Raw genomic sequence first — 17,080 nt, 5'->3', positions numbered from 1 at the left:
AGTTGGCTGCTCAGAAAAAGGAAAAAGTGATGAATAAGTGAATTTATTTCTCTAAACCAAAATGTGGCAAAAAGAACCTACATCCTAAAGTTGTTGCAAGAATGAGATCAGCCATTACCCACAAAGGGCTTAATAAAGTGCCTGGCAGAAAGCTGTAATTTAACAAATAGAAACTACCTGCATTAACATTATGCAACTCATTATAATTAGGCATTATAATTATCATTGTACTCCCCAGAATTCTCAGACAAACCTAAGAAAAGAACTCTGAAAAAGATTATGAGGATACTCTATACCTCCTATATATTATGTAATTGTGTGGTCCCTAAATTATTGATACATATTTCTTCTTTCATTTTTCAACATCAAGGTCATAGAACTATGAGCATATATACCTTAGATTGGTAAACATCACTGCTTATTTCTGAGAATTTGCCCTTATTGTACAGTCCATCTGGAGTGCAACTTTTGTTTCCACATTTCATTTGGATAATAACTGTATGAGTGTACACACCTACTGTGTCTTTGCATTCTTGTCATTTGACACCTTTTTCTGATCACAAATTGCTTGCAATTCTTTCCCTTCTTTTTAAAAAGAACCCAAAACAAAAAACACAAGACAAAGCCAAAAAAGCTACCCATAAATGTACATCATTATTTTCTTTCTTCCTGAGAACCAGCATGTGAAAACTACAAAGAAAATCTCTGTAGCCTCAACCTCAAGAAATTTAGCATCACCCTTGGGTAATTGCATATATAATTTCTCCTTTCTCCAATTTCAAAAGAATCCAAATAAAAATTCAACATCAACAAACAGCCTACCAAAATAGCTTGCCTTTTAAATTTTATGAGTATCATGGTAGGTGCAAGTGTAATTGTAGCCTTTTCTCTATGACATAGAAATAAAATGTATTGAAAGATGTTGCTGTCACTGCTGTTTGTTCACTAGAATGAGTATAGTATCCTGATATGACCTATCATATATATATATATATATATAATATCTGTATATATATAGATATATACACTGAGTGGCCAGATTATTACGACCACCTGACGTTTGTAGGCAAATTAGCTATAATTTCATGCTGAAGTTGCTAGAGGGCCAGACCATTATAAATAGGGAAGCAGGTTGTTTACCACGATAGTAGAAGTGATTTTTTTTTCTGAAGATATGGGTAAACACCGCAATTTAACAGCCTTTGAACATGGGATATATATTATTATGAGTGGCCAGATTATTTTGACCACCCCAGCAGTACTTCGTTTAGCCACCTTTTGCCTTCAATACTGCAGTGATTCTTCTTGGCATTGACTCCACAAGATGTTGAAAGGTGATGCGAGGAATCTGACACCATGCCTGATGAATAGCACTGTCCAGTTCTGTGAGATTTAATGGTTGTGCAACCAGCGGCCTGATGGCTCTTTTAACTTCGTCCCACAAATGCTCAATTGGATTGAGATCTGGTGATTGTGGGTTGCCACCTAAGCAAGGTAAAGTCTCCCTCATGTTCTTGAAACCACTCCTGCACAATACGAGCACCGTGGCATGGAGCATTGTCTTGTTGGAAGAAGCCATCTCCATTGGGATACACCATCAACATGATAGGATGAACTTGAACAGCAATGATACTTAGGTATGTTGTGCTATTCAGACATTGTTCCACATGAATTAAAGGGCCCAAATCACGCCAGGAAAACATGCCCCAAACCATAACACTGCCCCTCCAGCTTGAAGGTTTGTACTCATGCATGTGGGGTGCATGCTTTCATGCTGTTTCCGTCAAATTCTCACTCTGCCATCTGCATGATGCAACTGGATACGTGATTCATCAGACCGCATGACTTTTTTCCCAATGCTCGACTATCCAATCCTTGTGTTCCTGTGAGAATTGGAGACATTTTATCTTAGTAACTGCAGACAGCAAAGGTGTTCGAACAGGCCTTCGGCTTCCATATTCCATATGATGCAGTGTATGCTAATTTGCCTACAAACGTCATGTGGTCATGATAATCTGGCCACTCACATTCAAATATATCACACGTTCAAAGGCTGTTAAACCGAGGTGTTTACCCATATCTTCAGAAAAAATCACTTCTATTGTCGTGGTAAACAACCTGCTACCCTATTTATAATGGTCTGGCCCTCTAGCAACTTCAGAGCGGAAATTATAGCTAATTTGCCTACAAACGTCAGGTGGTCATAATAATCTGGCCACTCAGTGTATATGATATGTATATAATTTGAATCACAGAATATTGGGAGAGAAGAGGACTTCAGTCTAGCAACTTATTTGATAGGTAGATGTCTTGGATTGGGTTCCAGCGAGTGATGTATTAGGAAGCATGTTCAGCAGGACTAGTAAGGAAATAGTAGAAGCAAGACAGGGAATAAGTCAAGAAGGGGTTTGATTTCAGGCAAAGTCCTAGCCTCAGCCTGAACATAGAGCGGAGCTTTGAAGTGAATCTAACAGGCAGTGTATTCCGATTGGAAAGAAAGGGGCTGAGTCCGCACACTCCTGCATGAAGGAGGCTTTTAGTCTTTGGCTAAGAGCCACTATGGGGACACGTTCATTCCTACACACTTTTGACTCTGCATTTTTCCAGCAAAAAGTGTCCTATCTAGTAAGGAGCAGCAGAGGTGTAGTTCCTTAGAAGTGAAAGATCACAGATGTATGGAAGAAGCATACAGAACCAGTAGAGGGATCCAAGGGGGTCTGCCTGGGGCACTGATAGAATCACATACAAGAAAGTGGAATCCAGGAAACTATGTAATACGCCCAAAGACACAGTGCTAACCATTGGAAGAATCTAAATCACTTGACTCAAAATCCAGGACATGCTTGTGTTGGTTTAAAGCAAGTAGGATACCAAGCCAGGATAATTCCAATGAATTTACATAAAGACAGATTTGTTAGTTTATAACCTGTATTGCAATCCCCCATAGGCAAGAGGAGTTTTAAATTATCATTGTGGACCCTTCTGCTGCCAATGATATTTACAGTTCTAATTCCTTTTGACTTTTAAGGACTTAGTTGAGTAAACATTCAACCTTTGTTTTAGGAGAGATTGTTTTCATAAAAAAAAAAAAAAAAAGAAAACACAAAAAAACATCTAGGGAATACAATAAAAATGTCAGTAATCTGACAAATCAGTTTGCTAAATTCATAAACAGAACTTAAAATTATGGATCTCTTCAAATTTATTTTCACACTAGAAGCCCAGTGCATGAATTCATGCATGGGTGGGGTCCATTGGCCCGGCTGGTGAACGAAGCCTATTGGGAGGGCCAGCCAGTAGTGGGGAGGGACCACAGGAGATTGGGAGGTGGGGGGAAGGGCCATGGGAGGTTGGCTGTGGGAGTGCACTGACCACCGAGGGGCAGCTCCTGCGTTCAGCATCTGCCCCCTGGTGGTCAGTGCGCATCACAGTGATCATAGTGACTGGTCGACTGGTTGTTCAGGTCATTCCAGTCATTCCAGTCATTCAGTCTTAACAGTCTATATATATATATATATTTTAGGGGCCTGGTGCACAAAATTTGTGCACTGGGGGGGGGCCCTCAGCTCAGCCTGCCCCTCAGGGGATATCCTACTGACAGCTTAGACCCACTCTGTACTCCCCTTGGGGAGCGGGCCTAAGCCGCAGTCTGGCCTCCCTTTGTGGGAGGCCACCAGGCTGATCAGGGGAAGGCACCAGTCCCATCCCCTTCTGCTGCAGCCACTGCCAGTCACTGCAGCCACCAAGATTTTTTCATCAACACGGACTCCAGTCCCTTCACCATGAAAAAATGACAACTTTCTTTAGGCATTTTCAAGATGTGTCTTTCATAGGATATGACATTTCTTTATTATTTTTTTTTATCCTCACCTGAGGATATGTTTCCATTGATTTTTAGAGAATGTGGAAGAGAAAAGTAAGGACAGAGAGAAACATCAAAGTGAGAGGAACACTTTGATTGGTTGCCTCCTGTATGAGCCCTGACCTGGGCCCCGGTCAGGGAGGAGCCTGCAACCTAGGTACATGCCCTTGATCAGAATTGAACCCAGACCCTGAGGTCAGCAGGCCGAGGCATTATCCACTGAGCCAAACTGGCTAGGGCAGGATTTGACATTTCTTAGCCCTCCAGCAGCAGACCTTGTTTTTTTCACCAGGAGTGAGGTAGAAAAACCCTAGGGCACCTTCTTGGATTCTTATTACCCAAGTTACTAAGAATATTACCAGTGGCATACAGGGAGCTTAGCCAATGAGCGGTCAGAAAAGGTGTCTCCTCTGTAGTTCACACGGATCACCGGCTCAGCCCCCCGCCCAGGCCTGACACCTAGGCCAGAGGTGTCGACCCCCACCTCCCTCTGATCGCCGGCTCATACGCCTCATGCCCAGGCCTGATGCCTCTGGCCCAGGCGTTAGGCCGGGGCAGAGGACCCCAAGACCCCTCCAATCACCGGCTCCACCCCCTACCCAGGCCTGACGCCTCTGACCAAGGCTTTAGGCTTGGGCAGGGTCCCTCCCGCTGCTCTGATGGCTGGCTCTGCCCCTGCCCCAGAGCCCCCTGGCTCAGGAGCATCCTACACTGCTCAGGGCCCACACGGGGCCTACCTCGGAGTGACCTGGGTGCCGATGATGTTCCCAGGACCCAGGCTGCTAGGCACCTATTTATGCAAATTAACTGCCATCTTTGTTGGGTTAATTTGCATACTCATTTGATTGGCTGGTGAGCGTAGCAGAGTGACACCAATTTGCATGTTTCTCTTTTATTTATATACTAGTGGCCCAGTGCACAAAAATTTGTGCACTTGGGGGGCATCCCTCAGCCCAGCCTGCCCCCTCTAACAGTCTGGGAGCCCTCACAGGATGTCCTACTGATGTCCCTGTGAGGAGCTGGCCTAAGCCGAAGTCTGGCCTCCCTCTGTGGAAGGCAACTGGCCGATCAGGTATATAGATACTTTCTGAAGGCAGCACAGACTCCTTCCTTATTTCTTTCCTCTGCGGTTAGAGAATAGGGGACTAAAAGGTGGACACAGAACTGTGGCCGGGCCTGGGGCTCTTGTAGGCAGCAGAAAGAAGGAGAGGGCTGGGGAAATTCTAGACATGGTTTTCTTCAATTGTCCTCCCTTCATCCGGGCCCCTTGCTCTATTCTCCCCTTGTTGTGGTGGACGCTTGGGCCTCAGACTGACAGGAGCCCAGCGACGGTGAAGTTCAGCCCCCTCACTTCTCAGCTGAACATGCAACCACCTCACATTCCAAGTGGAGCTGTTTTCAAGTGGCTACAGTGCTGGCAATTCATGCCTCCCGGCCTTTCCCCTCTGGGGTTTCCTCGGGTCAATTGCAAACTTCACCGAGACACCGAAGCAACTGTGCCCTGGTACTTCTGCACCGGCCCCTGCCCGGGCCCACACCAGGAGGATCCCAGCTGAGGTCCCCTCCCTGCACCCAGTGCTCTCCTCCCTGTTCTACTACTGAGGGAAGGGAACAGCTCACCTTCTCTGGACCCTGCCAACCTGGCAGGCTGAGGCACAGGCCAGGCGGTGCAGCCGAGGGTGCTGGTGGCTGCTAGCCTTCTCCCCCTCCCTGAAGCGTGGGGTGGGGTTGCAGCAGCTCACAGCCGCCCCTGGGCACCATGCATGGAGATACCACTCTCCACTGAGCCACCGTCTGCCCAGGACCTGTGGGGGTTGGGGTGGCCTCGGGCTCCCACTGGCCCCACTGTAGCCAGACTTGGCTTGGCCAGCCACCCCCACTGCCGGAGGGCTGTGCATGCCCCATGGGCCTCATTGCCCTCATGAATCCCCGTGGTCTGGCGATCCCATCCCAGGAAGTGGCCATCCTGATTGCCATAGCTCACTCTCCGGTGCAGTTGGGCCTGCCCAGCAAGCATGTAGGCAGGAGCTGGGCCTCTGAGGGGAAGGAGGAGGGATGTGGGCCAGGGCAGAAGTGGGGAACTTGGTGGTGTAAACACAGCCCCTCCCCCACTTCGTGCCGGCCCCTCGCTGCACTGCATTCCCCAACCACTGGGTGCCTCTGCCCAGCACTGTGCTCTCGGGCCTGGGGTGGGGATGAGGGACCTGGAACTGCGGCCTGAAGGCAGCCCTCGCTGGCCTGAATCACAGTGGTTGATCAGGGAGGGATGCGGGGTGCCAAATTCGTCTCTCTCTCTCTCTCTCTCTCTCTCTCTCTCTCTCTCTCTCAGAGGGCCCCGTGTCTGGGCTGGCAGGTGGGGCTCAGGCCCCGCTCACCATTGTATTGCTGCCTGCTCTGTTGCTGCTGAGGCGGTGGCGGGGACTGCTGACCTGGCCCAGGCCCCTGGCCAGCCTCCTGCGCCTGGACCCCAAGCAGCAGCGGAGCTTCCAGCAGCCAAAGCAGCAGCAGCAGCCAGCTGGGGGGCGGCGGAGGTGGTGGCCAGAGTCCCAGCTCCCCTCTGCCATGGCCCCGCTGGGAGCGCCCTGGCACAAAGTTCCCAGCTTCCGGCGCCGGCGGCTGGGGACTTCTTAGGTGCCTCCTCCTCCCCACCGCCCTCGCTTCATGAATCGCAAGTTTCCCCAGAGGCAGCGGCTGCAGGACGCAAAGCAAGAGTCAGAGGAGCAGGCTGAGTGTGGCTCGGCCTGGACAGAGAGCACCGGGGCAGAGGAGATCTCCCCGGCGGCAGGGGGAGTCGCTGCCCCCTGGGGAGATCTCCTCCGCGTGCTGCGGTGCCCTCCATCAAGCCCGAGCCAGAGCCGCGCTTGGCCCACCCCCCTGTCTCCCGCTCTGGGTCCTGCAGCCGTTGCCTCCGCGGAAAATTGGGATTCATGAAGCTCGGACAGCTGGGAGAGCGGGGTGGCTCCAGTGCTCCAGGGTTGCCTCCTGCCTTCCTGGCCCTGGGCTGGATGGCTCCTGGTGGGCGGCGGGGCTCATGCTAAGGCAAGCAATGCGGCCGATTCCCCGCCCACCCCCGGGTCGCACATAGGAGTGGGCCCCCTGTCTCTGGTAGGCAGTGGAAGTGATCAGCACCGCTTGCCTTGGCCCCAGCCCCCACCCACCCCCGGATCACACATGGGAGTGAGCCCCCTGTCTCTGGTAGGCGGGGGAAGCAATCGGCACCGCTTGCCTTGGCCCCAGCCCCTGCCTGCCTGTGGATCGCACAGGGGAGTGGGCCCCGAGTCTCCGGTGGGCGGGAGAGGGCTCCGGTGTAGTGATCAGCACGCTTGCCTTACCCCCAGCCCCCGCTAGCCCCGATGGTTCATGGGGGCTGGATGGCGGCTTGCGCTGCCCCTGCCGGCAATATGCAAATTAGCCGCCATCTTGGTTGGCGGTTAACCGCCATCTTTGCTGACAGCTAATTTGCATATTGCCTGTGATTAGCCAATGGGAAGGGTAGCGGTCGTACACCAATTACCATGTTTCTCTTTTATTAGATAGGATATATATACATATATACATATATATATTATATATAGATTATATATAGACTATATATAGACTAGTGGTGGCCCGGTGCATGAAATTTGTGCAGGGGGGTGGTTCCCTCAGCCCAGCCTGCACCCTCTCCAATCAGGGACCCCCTTGGGTGATGTCCCTCTGATGACATCCCTCTCAAAATCTGGGACCACTGGCTCCTGACCGCTCACCTGCCTGCCTGCCTGATTGCTCCTAACTGCTCTCCCCTGCCAGCCTGATCTCGCCCAGTCTCTGTCTCTCTTTGTTTTTCTCAGCAGTCTTCCAGGCCTCACTGCCTCCCTGTCTCCCTCTTCCTCTTTCCTGGCTTGGAGGGGGTGGGGCCAGTGGGCCACTCCACCTTCTGCCTACCCGCCCTTCCATCCAGGCCTCTTCGAGCCCAGTCTGTTTTGTTTCCTCATTCTGAGAGAGGCTCCAAGAGAGAGCTGAGAGGGAGAGAAAGAAAGGGAGAAAAGGCTGTGAGCTGGTAGGTACTGTGTGTGTGTGTGCATGAGTGCGGTTGTGAGTGTGAGTGCCAGCCCCACATCCCCTGTCCCTGTCTCTGTTGCCACAACTCCCCACCCACCAGAGCCTGCTGTGCATGCAGCCTGGGCGTTAGGTCAAGTCTCCGGTTGTTGTGGATGTGACAGACCCAGGGTTTTTATATATTAGGACAACAGCATACTATTTTTCTAACATACACATTTATGCTAGTTCATTTTTAAAAATATATTTTATTGATATTTTACAGAGAGGAAGGGAGAGGGATAGAGAGTCAGAAACATCAATGAGAGAGAAACATTGATCAGCTGCCTCCCACACAACCCCTACTGGGGATGTGCCCACAACCAATGTACATGCCCTTGACCGGAATTAAACCTGGGATCCTTCAGTCCGCAGGCCAAAGCTCCATCCACTAAGCCAAATGGGTTAGGGCAATGCTAGCTCATTTTTACTCAGTAACCCAAAATGTAAAATTGCTGCATATATTTATGCCAGAAAAGACTGTTATGAACGAAACTCGGTAGATTTTTAGCATCTGGGAAAGAACTGTGTCTTAGATAGCTATCATATCTGGGCTTACATTTGATAACATGTAATGAACACCTGCCCCGTGTTCCTGGTTTGCAAAAAATAATAGTGAAATTGGTAGTGATGCAATCATTTTTATCTTTCCTTAAAAATAATTTGTATTACCCAGTTGGTGTGGTCCAGTGGTTGAGTAGTCTGCCCATGAACCAGGAGGTCACTGTCTGACTCCCCTATTGCAGGCTCAATCCCCAGTAGGGGGTGTGCAGGAGGCAGCCAATCAATGATTCTCTCTCATCATTGCTATGTCTTATCTCTCTCTCCCTCTTCCTTCTTCTCTTTGATATCAATAAAAATTTATTTTATAAAAATAATTTGTAGCCCTAACTGGTTTGGCTCAGTGGATAGAGCGTCAGCCTGCGGACTCAAGGGTCCCAGGTTCGATTCCGGTCAAGGGCATGTACCTTGGTTGCAGGCACATCCCCGGTGGGGAGTGTGCAGGAGGCAGCTGATTGATATTTCTCTCTCATTGATGTTTCTGGCTCTCTATCCCTCTCCCTTCCTCTTTGTAAAAAATCAATAAAATGTATTTTTTAAAAAATAATAATTTGTAGAACATTTTGCTAAAAAATTTTTAAAAATCTAAATTAAGCAACCAGGCTGAAAATAGAGGATATAATTACAGAGGTATATTAAAGGTTGTTCAAAAAGTTGTTATTTCCTTGTTTCATGAGTAGATTTCCATTCTTTGTATACTTAAAGAAAAAAAAGGAAATAAAACATGATAAGTAGGAAACTACTTCCCTTCTCTTTGTTTATGAAGAAAGAAAAATGAGAAACCCTCTGCTATGAGGACAGATATTATACAACAGGATGCATATCTCTTCACCAGGAGGGTGGAAGTTGGTTTGACAATTGCTAATAGAATTATTTTAATAACATATAAGAACACAAGAAGTCTTCACAAACTTATGTTATGTTTTGCCTGAGACTTATGAGAGCAATTGAAATGAAATGTGAAAGGTATAAAAATTATGATGAACACTTGGCAAAGAGGTTTTGCACAGTAGGCTTTTAACCAAGTACACTGAATCTGCAAAGGTTTCCCTTTTATAAATACAAATGCAAGGTCAATTTTTGATAATACATAATAAATAATGTTTTTGATTGATTTTTTCTATGATTATTTTTTCTGACTCTTATTTAGCTTGTTATTTCCCCTTCTCTCAAGCTTTCCATTCAGCAGTGAACCTTAGAAACCCAAACACTTAATTAGCTACCTCTTATGCTATCAAACTCCTGAGACAAATGAAGATAGTGCTGCAATTTAAGAGTGGAGGCATATTTAGCATTACATTTTTTTCCTTCTCTTTATGTTTTAGTTCTGTTTCCACTCCCCCACCCCCACCCCACCGGCAGCAAGCCTGCCTATATGTTGATGGAGATTAAAAACTAGAAACAGTCCTGATCAAACCTTATCTAGTTATCTCCACCCCTTCATCAATATGATTTGATGTAAAATTAAGTGATTTACCAGAATTTTAGACACACACACACACACACACACACACAAAGTGCAAATTCAAAACCCTTTTCCAAGACCAATACAAATAAAGTTTTATCAATAGTCTTTTGAGATATTTAATACCACTGTTTTCCTGATTAATATTGATAATGGAGATTTGATTATATTTATGTATACCATGCAGGTAGTGCCTTTTAGCAACAAAATACTGTATATTAATTCCTTGAGAGGTAAAATATTCTACAAGTAAAAGTATCTGGAGCACTTTATTTATCTACAGTTGGGACACCAGATTATAAATAGTATAAGTGGGCATGCACTACTGCTTAAGAAGTGAATGTTTAGAAGTAAATAAGATTAAACTTTTTTTCTGTTAGAAACCCTACAGTGTTATTTTTTGAATCAGGATTTCTCTTCATATCCTAAAAATATTTTAGAGTCTTCCTATTTTATGTAAGAACATAGTCTCTGTGAAAGTTTATTGAAGATATTCATCTCTTTTTAATGAGTTCCCTATTTGAGATAATTATATTTTGTGCCAAAAATCTAAGTGTCCCCTAAGTGGAAATAAACAAAATAAAAAATATTTTGTGATGATTAGGTGAATGGAACACCATTTCCACAGCAAAGAGGTAACAAAGAACCAAGTTTGAAATCCATTCAGATCAGCATTACTGGGGCTCCATAGTGTGCTGTTGCTCCATTTTATTCCATCAATTACCTACACCAAAGAAAAACTTCACCCTCACTTGAAGAAAAACAGTCTGCTAAAGATTGTTAAAAATTTCCATTTTTTTTAAAAAGAACTTTCAAGGAAGGAAGTTGAATAAGAAGGGACAGAATATATCCTATATAATAAAGAGGTAATATGGAAATTGATCCTCACACCCTCACAATATGGCTGCCTATGACCAGGCTGTCAGGGGGGTTAGTGAAGGACAACCAAATGACTGAACAGTAGGCTGCGAGGGGCGACCAGGCCAGTAGGGGGGTTAGTGAATGACGACCAAATGACTGAACAGTAGGCTGCGTGGAGCAACCCAGGCTGGCAGGGGGGTTAGGGAGGGATGACCATACAACTGAACAGCAGACTGCATGCGGTGACTAGGCCAGCAGGAGGGGGGGCAGTTGGGGTCAACCAGACTGGCAGGGGGGCAGTAAGAGGCGACCAGGCCAGTGGGGGGGGGGCAGTTAGGAGTGACCAGGTTGATGGGGGGTGTAGTTGGGGGTGACCAGGCCAGCAGGGGGGGGACAGTTGGGGCCAATCAGGCTGGCATGCAGAGGCAGTGAGGGGAGATCAGTCCAGCACAGGAGGAAGTTGGGGGTGACCAGGCAGGCAGGCAGGTGAGAGGGATGTCTGACTGCTGGTTTAGGCCCAGGATCGGGCCAAAACCAGCAGTCGGACATCCCCTGAGGGGTCCTGGATTAGAGAGGGTGCAGGCTGGGCTGAGGGGACTCCCCCCCTCCCCGCCCCTGTGCACGAATTTCTGATATTAAAATATTTCTTCTAATTACTTTCCTTTCAATGTGCATGAATTTGTGCACCAGGCCTCCAGTAAAATCATAATGAAAGAGAAAAGTGATAACAAAGAGCTTAGGGAAATGGTACGAAGTGGAAAGGAGTTAATCTATTGAGCTGTGCTATAGTAATATTAAAAATAAATGAAATATTTTGCTTCACTCATGATACTATCTTCAGAAACTCTTCCAAACACACAGCAATTGCAACCACCATTTAAAAAGAGTTAAAACATCACAGTAAATATTTCAAATTTTCTATTAAAATTGTCATGATGCAATTTCTAGTCACACATGATTCTTGACAAACCTGTCTCATTTTCATAGGAGAGTTATTTTGTCTTGGTTTAATTTTATATTGCTTAAATTTCATATTTTTAGCTTAAGTTGTTTAGTTAATAGATTATCTCAACAGCACATGTACATTTTACTTCAATGTATTACTGGGATTCACAAAGCTTATGGCTTTCAGAGACAATTTTTTCATTACCTAAAAATAATTCCATGCTGTGATAATGATTGTAATTATCACTCAATACCTAATAATACAGAATTCTTCTGTAGTTACACTTATCTTGACATATTAGTCCCTTCTAACAACCGCTGAAGTCTGTCACAGCACAGTATTAACACTAGAAGAATTTGTTTTGCAGTAGTTCCCCAGAACAACTCCAATGTAACACTTTCATTCAGTGAGAGTTCACTAAGTTCTTATACTAATTAAGAAAAGAAATCCCAACAATTTCATGAGGAGGACGTGTGGGCAAAGTACCAGGATAGAGGAATTTCCACGTTAATATAATGAACTCAGAAACAAAAACTTGGGAAATAAGAATATAAATTCCAGGAAGAAGAATCTTTGAAAGACTTTAGATATGTGACATGCTGTCGAGTAGACTATTAGGTTTTACTGAAGACTAGCCATCCTGGAGGAAGGGAAATACTCAACTACAGGCCCCCCCTTTTTTTTTCTTTTAAAAAGAGAGAGAGAGGAAGGGAGTGGGGGGTGGGGGAGAGGGAAATATTGATGTGAGAGAGAAATATCAATTGGCTGCCTCCAGCACACACCCCAACCCAGGATTGAGCCTGAAATCTAGGCATGTGCCTTGACCCCAAATTGAACCAGCGACCTTTCAGAGCACTGGAGGATCCTCAACCAACTGAGCCACATCGGCCAGGGCTCAGATGCATCCCTTCTAGTTTCCCTTCTCATGATGGGCAGCAGGTGACTGAGAAGCTCTTGTGAAGGTCACTGACCAGGGTCACACCTGACTAGAGGGCTTGGATCTGAGTAGAGGATTATAGATAATTCCTCTCCCCCTCCACCTAATCTTCACATAGGGTTTCTAATAACAGGATTAGAGTTGAAAAACTGCAACCCTCGGACCCTATTTAACAAAGGGTTGCTAGGGAAACCCAAAGACAATAGAGACAAAAACAAGGACACTGAGGGTAATCTTAGCATCTGATGCTGCAGCTACAGCAAACAATAAACACGGTCTAATTCCTAGCCAGAGATACATAAATCTCACCCTAAAGTTATTTTCCTCCAGTTTCTTTTACTCAGTACATCGTGTATGAATTTCAAGCATAGATTACAAGTCATGCTAAAAGACTAAGAAAACCTTGAAGAGATAATGCAAGCATCAGTTTAACTTCAGCTATGGCTGAGATATTCAAATTATGAGACTTGGAATTTTTTAAAAATATATTTTTATTGATTTCAAAGAGGAATGGAGAGGGAGAGAAAGATAGAAGCCTTAATTTTGAGAGAATCATTGATCGTCTGCCTCCTGCATGCCCCCTACTGGGGATTGAGCTCTCAAACCAGGCATGTGCGTTGACCAGGAATCTAACAGTGACCTCCTGGTTCCTGGGTTGATGACAACCACTGAGCCATGCAGGCCAGGTGAGACTTGAAATTTTTTTTAAAAATCATGATTAAATTCTTAGAGATCTCATGAAAAAAGTGGGCAACATGAAAGAACAGATGCATAATAAAAACAGAGAGATAGAAACTCTAAGAAAAATCAAAAGGCAATTTTAGAAATAAAAATAATGTAATAGATATTGTAATAACTATATATCGTGTCAGGTGGGTGCATGGTTTATTGGGGGGGTCATTTTATAAGTTATATAAATATCTAACCACTATGTTGTGCACCCAAAACTAATATAATATTCTCTGTCAGCTGTAATTAAACTAAAAATAATCAAAAAACAAACAAAAAATACAACATAATAGAAATGAAGAAGCTTAGATGTGCTTGTAGGTAGATTGGATCTCACCAAGGAAATAATCAGTGAGCTTAAGGCGAGGTTAATAGAAACTTAAACTAAAAAGCAAAGAGAAAAAGGAAGAAAAAAAAAAGCAAGGGAACTCTGGGACAATACCAAAAGATGCATCGCACATGCAATGATGTGCCAGAAAGAGAAGGAAACAGAAAAAAATGTTAAAGTCTTTTCCAAAATTAATGACAAGCAAAACCACAGATCCAGGATATGTAAAGAATTAAAAGCTTGATAAGTGTAATTTGGAAATCATAGCTGACATACTACATTAAAACTTCAGATAATTAAAGATAAAGAGAAAAACCTTGAAACAAAGCCAGGTTGGGGGGAATGGATAGAAGATAGAGGGACAAGGAACAGAGTTACATCCAACATACAAGCCAGGGGCCAGGGGGATGAGATATTCAAAGTGCTGGGCGATTAAACAAAGTAGAACGACATACCCAGCAGAATTATCACTCAAAAGTGAGGGACAGCCTAGTCGGGGAGCTTAGTTGCAGGTTCAATTTCCAGTCAGGGCACATACCTAGGTTGTGGTTTCAATTTTCGATTTGGTCACATATGGAAGGCAAATGATCAATGTTTCTCACATTGATGTTTCTCTCTCTCTCTCCCTCCCTTTCACCCTCCCTCCCTCTCTAGAAAAATCAAGGAAAGCATATCCTTAGGTGAAAATTAAGGAAAAAAAGTGAAGGAAAAATACTTTGTCTTACTCACTTCTCTGTATCCAGACTTTGTACCCAGGCAAGCTTGCAGGATTTTGGTGGAAAAGATATATTGTCATTTTTAATAATTTCAAAAGAATGGAAAGAAAGCTGAACACTGCAATTTCAAAAATTCAATATACTCTTATTTTAATCAAAGCTAAAATATATGTCAAAATATGACATCTGGGATCTTATGTCATAAAGAATGTTCAAAAATTCCTCTGCTTAGAGAACAGACTATTCTGAAATGTAAATATGCAACCTACAAGTATATTGATCTTAAATAAAGCATGTTGATTAATCAAAAGTCCATGCCTGTCTCTCATTTTCAATAATAGCTGCCTGATAATCAGTGAGGTCAAAGGAATGGTTGCCCCAAAGATGAAGAAGTCAGAAAATCATTACACAGAATATGTTCTTGTCTTTTTATGCTCATTTTTTCACCATTTCAGTCATAGCTCCATGAGCTTCAAAACAAAATTATGAAAAGCTAAATAGAGGATGCACACTGCAAACTGGTTAAAAACTGCACCCACCATAAAGCAAAATCTATCTATGCTGCAGAATGTGGCTACAAAGTATAGAAAAATAATTATGCACTTGAAGGAAATATGTGATCACAATTTGTTTCTCTTTCTAGCTAAGTTGGACAGATTCACAAGACACTGAAATGAATATTTCAGCAATCATTTCTTCCAATCTCTAATCAGAGTCCAATCTGTTCTTGGAGAAAAAGCCCCTGGCTTACATTTTTTAAATCTTTGCAAAACTGTTTTACACCCACATTGTTTTCCTTAATAGCTCCATCCTCTTAACTGCTAACGTTTTATGTGTGTTTATGTGAGGCGTGGAGTGCATTGTGCATTATGCATCCTGCTCTTAGCTCTAGGGCATCAGGGGCAGTGCTCCGTGAATACAAGGGCACCCATTGAAAGTTTATGGATGATTCTGCATCTTTCCTCCAAATTAGTAATGATTTTTCAAGCTGAAAATAAAAGATTCCAGCATGAAAAGAAGAAACATTATGAAAAGGAGACAAAAGTAAAATTGTTTCCCCAGGCCTTCTGTTCCAAAAATAAATCACCATTTATTTTATCTTGATTTAGATTTTTATTTCAGTCACTTTTCAACTATTGTTTTTCTGTGCTCACCTCATAAACCTCAGAAGGTGTGTCATTCCCAATCCTCTCTCCCTTCTGGTATGAGATACTTGAGCTTAGTCTTCAAAAGCCTCCTTCCTGGTCTCCTTGCGCCTCTCCTTGCCCCGTAGTGAATCCTTCACACAGCTGCCAGAGTAATTCTTACATGCAAGGCCTTCCACAGCTCTATGTCTTAGCACACACCTTCGAAAGTCCTAGGAGCCCTTCCCCAATCCTTACCCTCCTCTCACCTCTTTCTTCTCTTCTTCTGCTCCTCTTCACTCTCCTGCTCCATCACTCCAGCCTTTGCTGATTCTAGAGCACACTGGACACAATACTGTCGCAGGGCCTTTGCACCCTCTGCCAGCAAATCTCTACCAACCAACCCTATGTGGATAATTCCCCCACTTCTTTGAGGTATTTGCACAAATGTCACCATCCCCATGATACCTACCTTGAACACTTTAGTTAAAGTAGCCACCCCTACAATTATACTTTTGGCATTCCAAACTATGATCTTATTATCTTATTTATTTTATTTGTTTGATTTTTTTTATTATTGGTGTTCCCCAGCTATATTTAAGATTCACAAGGACAAGAATCTTTGGATTCTAGAATACTGCCCAGCACATACTGGGCACACTGCATGTTTGCTGAATCATATAGCTGAGTTTCTTGACATCTTTCCCACCTACCTACTCTCCAGCACTACTCTTCCTGCTAAATCTTTTCCCAAACACACACTCTCACAGATGATATTTTTTTAAAAAGTATTTAAATATTTTAAATTCTTGTTACATGTATACTTTTGATAAATTTTAACTGTTTAGTTGATGATCATAATAATAGATAACACAAGTAAAGTACTTTTTTTCAAATGAGCAACAAAGCATAAACCAATGTAAAATACTCACAGTTCACATTTCTAACCACTGTACTTCTTCTGATAAGAACCTGAGATCAACAACCCTTTTAAAAAGTAGAATCCAGCCCTGACTGGTTTGGCTCAGTGAATAGAGCGTTGGCCTGCAGACTGAAAGGTCCCAGGTTTGATTCTGGCCAAGGGCATGTACCTTGGTTGCGGGCACATCCCCAGTAGGAGGTGTGCAGGAGGCAGCTGATTGATGTTTCTCTCTCATCAATGTTTCTAACTCTCTATCCCTCTCTCTTCCTCTCTGTGAAAAATCAATAAAATATATTTTAAAAAAATAGAATCCATCATCAATCAAGGCTAAGAAAACTGTGCCTTTAAAAAACATGAAATCAAATAGAATTAAGCTGGCCTATTTTGCTCTACCATATATTTAAGCTTTTTGTGAATATTAATTTCTGATATTTCTTTGGTTCTGAAAAAATGGTGGCATTGAGTCTTCCTGTCCTGTACCAGGCAGCAGTCTTTCTTCACTGTCATCAATTGTCAGAGACCTGTCGGTGTTGTAATACTAATGACAGACTC

General features: G+C 44.0%; 1 pseudogene; it reads right to left on the bottom strand.

Annotated features, from left to right (window-relative positions):
* LOC139015805 (periodic tryptophan protein 1 homolog) overlaps positions 1–16,069 on the bottom strand; it is a 34,230-nt pseudogene extending 18,161 nt beyond the window's left edge.
* Positions 16,070–17,080: the final 1,011 nt, after the last annotated feature.

This window comes from Myotis yumanensis, unplaced genomic scaffold (assembly GCF_028538775.1).
Source record: "Myotis yumanensis isolate MYYU_CA2020_CCGP unplaced genomic scaffold, mMyoYum1.0.hap1 SCAF_8, whole genome shotgun sequence".
Classification (NCBI taxonomy): Eukaryota; Metazoa; Chordata; class Mammalia; order Chiroptera; family Vespertilionidae; genus Myotis; species Myotis yumanensis.
Note: the sequence above shows the minus strand (reverse complement) of the source record. Positions and strands in the feature narration are given on the sequence as shown.